Raw genomic sequence first — 6,495 nt, 5'->3', positions numbered from 1 at the left:
AGGAGCACCTTGGAGTGGGGGGAGGGAGGCATTCTGGCTCAGGGTCTCTGATGAGGTGCAGTTAACACATTGACTGGAGCCACAGTCACCTAAAGACTTGCATGGGCCAGGAGGATCCTCTTCCATGATGTGTCATCCGCATGGCTATTGGCAGAAGTACTTAGTTCCTCTCCAGCTTTTTACAGCTTTTCAGTTCCTCACCATTGTGTGCTAGAAGCCTCAGTTCCTCACTGCGTGAGTCTTTCTGTAAGTTGCCTGAGTATCTTCACAACATGGCAGAGGACTTCCCCCAGATCAAGCAAAGAGACAGACAGAAAAGCTGCAATAACTTTTATGCCCGAGTCTCTGAAGTTGTACCTTGCCACTTTTACTTTAATTCTATTTGTTGGAAGTTAGCCACTGAGCTTAGCCCAACACTCCAGAAGAGAGGAATTAGGTTCTACCTCTTGAATTTGTGGACATATTTTTATATTACCACAGACTTATACATTCCAACCCTTGGATGTCACCATTATGTAAAGGTTTCATCTCCATGCTCTTGCACTCTTGCTTTATTTGCTCTTTCTTGATGATCTCAACTATGCCCATAATTTCAAGTGCCATCTATATTGTTGAATATATCTCTCTATGTCGAATCTCAAATAATTATTTGAGATTCATTATTCTAGTTCTGACCTCTCTTCCAAAATTTGTATTTGAAATTATTTATTTATTTATTTTGAGAGAGAGAGTGTGAGCAGGATAGGGGCAGGGGTGGTGGTGGTGAAGGGAATCTGAGAAGGCTCAGTGCTCTCAACGCCAAGCCTGACACAGGGCTCAGTCTCACAAATTGTGAGATTGTGACCTTAACAGAAATCAAGAGTCAGACACTTAACTGACTGAGCACCCCCCAATACTTGTATGTGTATTGTCAACTGCCTATCATACATCACCAGAAAGCCAACTCAGCCTAAACAAAACCAAATTCTTGTTTTCCTCTCTCCTTGCCCCCAATTCAGCCTTCTATATCTTCAACCCAGTTATCCAAAACAGAAAACATGCAATTATCCTTAATTTACACCTCTCCTCACCTCTTATATCCTTTGATATAGATTTATTCTCATTGTTTATACCTCCTAAATAACTCTCAATTTATTTCCTTTCTCCATCATCACTATCTCTGTAAAGCATGTCATCATTTCTCTCCAAGACTAGTACCGTAGCCTAATAATTGATCTCTATGTCTAGTCTCTCCTCTTTCTAATTTATCTTTTGTCAGATTTAGCTTGGCTAAAATATGTATCTGAGATCATATATCTCTATAAAAACCTTGAGTGGCTCACTAATAACTTTAGTTTAAAGCTCAAGTCCTTTAAAATGATATATAAGGCCCTTTAAAATCTGATCCTAAATTTTTTTTAGCTTCATCTCTTGTCTCTGTCTTAACACATCTTCACCAAATCATTGGCATTCCCCAAAAATGTCATCTACTTTCACACAGTCATATATTTGCACATACTATCTTCTCTGTCTGAAAAACCCACTACTCCCCACTCAGCTTGGTAAATTCCTATATTCAGAGTTCAAACAGCACCTCTTCTAAGCTCCTCTCTCTAACTTCCGAGTTGAGAAGTCATTTTTATCACACCATCACATCTTGCAGATACTGATGGCATATCTTTGTCACGTATATGTCATGAATGTGTTTAGGACTGCTTCAATTTCAGATGTTCTGTCTTTATTTCTGTACAGGAATAAATTTGTCAGACGATGTTTCCCACTTTTTAATTCAGAAAATGTGATTGCTAGTGACACTCCTTGTCCCCTCCAGGAATTCCAGAATAACCTATTGCAGGAACACACGTTCTGTCTCTTGCAGAATTTCTGGAATATTGTTAGATTTTATGTTGCAAACACTCACGATTAAAGACGCAAAGAGTCATTTCAAGCCCAGAGCACAAGTTAATATTTTCTTAGGGTTTATATCCTTCTCTGCATTGCTCATTCCCCATCCCCATTGCAACACACCATTGCAAACCCACATTTCGTAAGCAGCTGAGGTGTCATCAGGAGAACTGGAAGAAAGGAACCATACAAATGTGTCTCCATACCTAATTAAAGATGTTTATCTTCAGAAACCTCATCTATTAATTTTGTCCTTCTTTTATGGAATGTTGGCATTTAGTGACATATAGCACATCCCCATAATTACTGGAAAATTCCCCAGATGGAAATGGATGCTCAAAACATTTTGGCCCAGAGGCCTTTATTAAATCCATCTCCACAGATAAGATAAACACCAAAACTAAATTTATGCTCACAGAGGAAGCAGAAAGGGACTCTCAGCTCTCACCTTAGTTCTCAGCCATCGTTTACTTCTCTCTCTCTTTTTTTAAAACATATTTATGGAGTTCTTTCTAAGAGACAGGTTGTGTTAGGCACTTTTAATGCGAGACTAGAGATCCCTACTCCCATGAAGCCTACATCCCAGGGCAAGAGACAGCCAATTAAGAAATAAAGAAACAAAAGCACAAAGTAATTACAGATTGTGGTAAAAGCTATTAAAGAATTGAGGAGTGATGAGATGGAGATTAACTGGGAGTAGGGGATGGAAGCTCTTTGGAAATAATGGTCACGGAGAGCCATTTGGAGGAACTGGCATCTGAGCTGAGACCTCTGCCATGAAAATGAGCCAGGAATGTGGAGATGTGGGAGAAGAATATAACCCAAAGAGGAAACAAGGGCAACCATACTCTAAATATAGGACCCTAACCACAAAATGCAAGTTACCAGCAGATGGCAGTATCCATATACACAAGGAAAGACGTGTAGGCCAAGACTATGAAATAGCTAACAAACATCAGAATTTTATGTTTTAAATTGAATGTCAGTGCAATTCATTCTAACTCTAAATGAGTAGCCACATTTTTAAACCCACTCCAGAGTCAGAAGTACCCTGTTGACAACCTCCTACCTGAAAGATTCTTCTCCCTAAGCATCCTTGTCACCATTACTTCTTCTCACCTTCCTCCGAGCTGTGTTTTTTTTCTATATTTGCCTTTTAAATGCTGTTCCCCTGCATTTCTATTATTTTTGCTCTGTATAATCGCTCTCAAAGTTGTCTGTTCCCATTGACACCCATATGTTCCCAAGTCTCTCCTGAGTTTCCAACAAGCCATATGTCAAATAGCCACATGCCATTGGATTTCTCCACATGGATATCCTGCTAGCATCCTGAATTCAACAGAGCCCAAACTGGGTGCATTACTCCCTGCCTTGTCCACACACTCCATGCATTACCGATGTTACTTACCTAACATCATCACTGACTATTTGGCCATGCTTGACACATGAATATCCTCTCCTTACTTTCTGACTTCCCCCTCAGCTCCCACACCTAGTAGCCCAATTTCTCAATTTTACATTCCTAATATTTCTAGGAGCAAGTTCCTTTTGAAATTAATGAGTCAACACTATCTTTTTTACTTCTTCACACTATGACCTCGATTATATAGTAATATAAACTGATTAAGTGCTTACTATCTGCCAGGCACTCTGATTCACATGCATTAGATCATTTCATCCTTCTAATAGCTTTATAAGCTACGAACAGTATTATTATTTCTCTTTTATATATAAGGACACTGAAGTTTAGAGGCATTCAACAACTTGCCTAAAATCACCTGCAGAAGTGGAAGGGATGAGATTTAACCCACACATTTCTGACTCTAAAATTCGATCTTTTAAACACTATATGACAAAGAAGTAGAAAGCTAACTTTCGTAACAGAAAAATTAAGCATTTAACTTGATAGTTGTTTCCAGGAACAAACTTACCACCTGAAAGATTTTAGCATTTTGGGATAATTGGCACTAAATCCAGATATGTAGGTGACATGGTGTTTGATTAATTAAATCAGTTATTCTAAAAATGTGTTCAAGTAGCAAACATCTGGAAGTTGTGGTGTTATTTGGGAAGTAACAAAACATATACATTTAATTTCACAAAAACCTAGATATGTTTCTAACAGAAAATAAGACTATATTTTATATAATATCCCCAGATTATATGTAACGTATATACAATATTTTTCATCACATGAAATATTTTATCCATTACTACTTGTTTTCTCTTTGTTCATTTGATGATCTGCTAACTAAAATGTTAGCAGTCTAGTAACTTTTTAAGAACAAATGTGAAGGAGAAAGCTTGAAATTGAGAATAAGAGTGTCTTGCAATAGCTCAAGCAAGAGATATGGCCCTGAAATAAGGTAGCGAGGTGAGAAGGGCACAATTTGAAAAATATTTAAGAGGTAGAAATAATTAGCACTTGACTAGATTTGGAGGTTGAAGGAAGAGCCAAAGATAACTAAACTTTCTATTTATGGCCTGGAGGAAAGGTAGTTTCTGTTACATTCATAAGGCTATATATGAAAAGCTCTAAGAGTGTAGACAATATGTGGGGTACAGAAGGGATAGGAAAAGTTGATCTAAAATGGGGAGTATAAATCGAAATAACCAGATGAAAAGTAGACATTATTGGGTTGAGGAAAATGTGGAATCCTTAGTATTGAGTTCCAGAGGGCCATAGGAAATCATCAGAAAGCTATTACTAGGGAAATGACATGATTGATGGGAAATGGTTTTAACTTCAATGAAGCAAAAAATATTTGGAAATTGTACATCTTGATATCTTGACAAATGCCATAATAACTATTATCAGAATGACACCAAGAAATATTTCAAATAGCAACAGATAAGTCACCCACGCAAGTTTCCCATTTAAGAAAATTTTATGTCAATGTAGGTTGAAGTAAAAGTTTACAGAATTGAAACTCAAACTGACAAGTTAAGAGAGATTTTACATGCTCTATTGAAACATCAGCAAATCTTTTGTAATAGTTTATTATTTTGGAGGGGAAAAAAGGTCTTAAAGGAAACTGTCTACATGTCAGAAGCTTTTTGAAGAAATCAACACTTAAATCAAAATACTTTCTAATATGTACTGCCTCAACTCATAAAATGCATCAGCACCTTACATGTCCAGATTATTCTTGTCATTATGACAAGAATTTATTTAGAAAAGCTAGTAGTCTTGTCACTCCTCACCATAAGAACCGCAGCCACAGCACAGATTGGTCCTTTATCAGTCAGAGTCTGTATTAGTTTGCTAGAGCTGCCATAACAAAATATTACAGACTGGATGGCTTAAACAACAGAAATTTATATTCTTACGATTCTATAGGCTAGAAGTCCAAGATCAAGGTGTTGGTTTCTTCTGAGGCCGCTCTCCTCAGCGTAATTACAGATGGCTGCTTTGCTGTGTCCATGTGGTGTTTCCACATGGTATTCCAGCGTAGGCATTGCTAATATCTCTGTGTCCAAATTTTCTCATCTTATACGAGTACCTGTTAGATTGGTTTACAGCCAACCCTGATGGCCTCATTTTAACTTAATCAGATCTTTAAAAGCCCTATCTCCAAATACAGTCACATTCTGAGGTAGCGAGATTAGTATTTTAACATAAGAATAAGGAGGGGCATAATTCATCCCAAGACAGAGTCCTTAGCTGCAAACAACTAGTATCAAGCCTAACTTAAGTAGACTACAATTTTAAACTTCGTTTAGTAGGAGTTCACTTTGAATTATGAAGAAGTAGAGTAGAAAATATAGAATTCCTACGCCTGTTGCCATTTTCTATTAGAGACCACAATTACCTTATTTCAGAAAACAGCAAGTTAGACGAGTCAGGCTTATTTTAATCTATGAAGAAATAACTACGAGAAGGAGAGAACTATCAGAGAAGATACCACGTTTAGAAATGTATATATTTCCACCTGAGGCGAGGAAGGATCTTTTTTCTCTACATAAATCACAACTTCGGGGCAGGAATAAAAGCAAAGGTGATAGGCAGATGGTAGTTAAGAATTATGAGCCTGGGGTGACTGTTATAATTTATGAAATTCTTTCTAGATTCTTTGTATTTCCCCATATTTGTTACTTACTATTATTCATTGGTTTCATAAGAATGATTGCCAGTAAAAATTCTTCAAAGATATATCTTTGAAAGCACTAAAAAAGTGTATCTTTGAAAGCACTAAACAGACAAAGAAAAAACAAAACATTGAGGCAACTACATTCCACCCCTATAGAAAGTCTTAAAGGAGAAGATCCCCAAAGAATCAAAGTGATTTTAACACTGAGCAGGCTGGGTCCCTCTGTGCTCTAAGAACAACTACAAGAACAAAAATAAACAAAGAAGTAAGTAAGAAAGTAAAAGACAGGGTAGTCCATCAACCTGGGACAGGAGTCCAGATGAAGTAAATTTCACAAGCATTTACACAGACAGTCCCCAACTTATGATGGTCTCACTTAAAAATTTTTGACTTTACAATGACACGAGAGTGATATTCAGCAAAAACCATACTTCAAATTTTCAGTTTTGATCTTTTCCCTGGCTGGTATGTGATAAGATACTCTCTTCTGAGGCTAGGCAGAAGCAGCAGCCACAACTCC

Source organism: Crocuta crocuta, unplaced genomic scaffold (assembly GCF_008692635.1).
Source record: "Crocuta crocuta isolate KB4526 unplaced genomic scaffold, BGI_CrCroc_1.0 scaffold38, whole genome shotgun sequence".
NCBI lineage: Eukaryota > Metazoa > Chordata > Mammalia > Carnivora > Hyaenidae > Crocuta > Crocuta crocuta.
Note: the sequence above shows the minus strand (reverse complement) of the source record.